The sequence below is a fragment of the Fukomys damarensis genome, unplaced genomic scaffold, assembly GCF_012274545.1.
Source record: "Fukomys damarensis isolate Sample0158 unplaced genomic scaffold, DMR_v1.0_HiC HiC_scaffold_19, whole genome shotgun sequence".
NCBI lineage: Eukaryota > Metazoa > Chordata > Mammalia > Rodentia > Bathyergidae > Fukomys > Fukomys damarensis.
In genome coordinates this window covers 59697963-59699255 of record NW_022900931.1, presented here as the reverse complement: position 1 = coordinate 59699255, position 1293 = coordinate 59697963, and positions in this window count along the sequence as shown.

Genomic DNA, 1293 nt, shown 5'->3' with positions numbered 1-1293 from the left:
TTTTTTTTTTTTTTTTAGGCAGGAGCTCACTGTAGTTCAGGCTCGCTCTGAACTCACTATTTTCCCCAGGCTGGCCTTGAACTCACAGCGACCCTCCTGCCTTAGCCTCCAGAATACTGGGATTACAGGCGTGCACCACCATGCTCTGCATTCCTGGGAATTCTTGTCAGTTACATTTTTTTTCATTAAGTTTATTGGTTCATTTTATTGGGATCTTGTACATGATGTATCTTGGGTTTTTTTCCCCCCAGTTACATTTTTCTAGAACTCAGGCTGAAGCCTCACCTGACTTTGAAGTCTTGTTTCTTGGGTCCCCATATAATCTATAAAATGCAGTTTTTAAAATGCATAATAAAGGGCCAGGGATTTAGTTCAGGGTTCTGTGCCTGCCTTGCAAGCTCAAGGACCCCAGTTTGATCCCGGCTACCAAAACAAAAAATACCTAGTATAGCAGAGCGAGGTGGTACACACCTATAATCCCAGCTACTGGGCAGCCTGAGGAAGGGGGATGGAAAATTTGTACCCAGGCTGGAGGCAAGAAACGCTGTCTCAAAATAAAATTTAAAAAAAGGGCTGAGGATACAGCTCAGTGCTCCTGAGTTCAATCGCTAGTACTACAAATTGACATCAATTATATGTTTAATTATTTATAGCTCTTTAAAATGAGGCGGGTGATTTTGTGCAACTCAATATTTTGTCCTCACTTGATAGCTAGACAAGTGGAGTCCTTACCCAAGGTCAGGACGGCTGAGGAAGGAGGGGGACCTAAAACTCTGCCATGTCCCCATCAGAGCTTGTCAGCCTGCTCCGGAGCAGGGACTGGGGTGGGGCGCGTGAATCACAGCTCTTCGGGGCGTGTGTGAGGTGCCAGGGAAGGGGCAGAGGGCTCTTTACCTGCGTGGTCTTTGCCGGCCCCCGGACCCCGCAGAGGAGGCTGTTCACCCTTGGTTCCAAAGCCTCCTTCCAAGTCCCCCCGCACCCGTGCCCCATCCCGTCCTTTAAATCTCAGGCTCTTTGACCCTTCAGGCTGGCTCAGGAGCGCCCCCTCCCTCCGTGGACCCTGTGCCTCCCATCCGGGCCCTGGCTGGTTCGCAGCTGCCACGCGAGGGCAGCAGATCTGTCTGCCCAAGGACGGGGCGGGAGTGTGGCGGGTTCCGGGCTGCCCGGCTCTCAGTTGTCCCTGCGCTGGGCTCGGGCGCTCACCTCTGCCAGAGCGGGGTCCCGAGCGGGGCAGCCGGGCTGAGACTGGCTAGGGTTAGTGAGGGCCCAGCAGTCAGGGACAGACGGCCACCT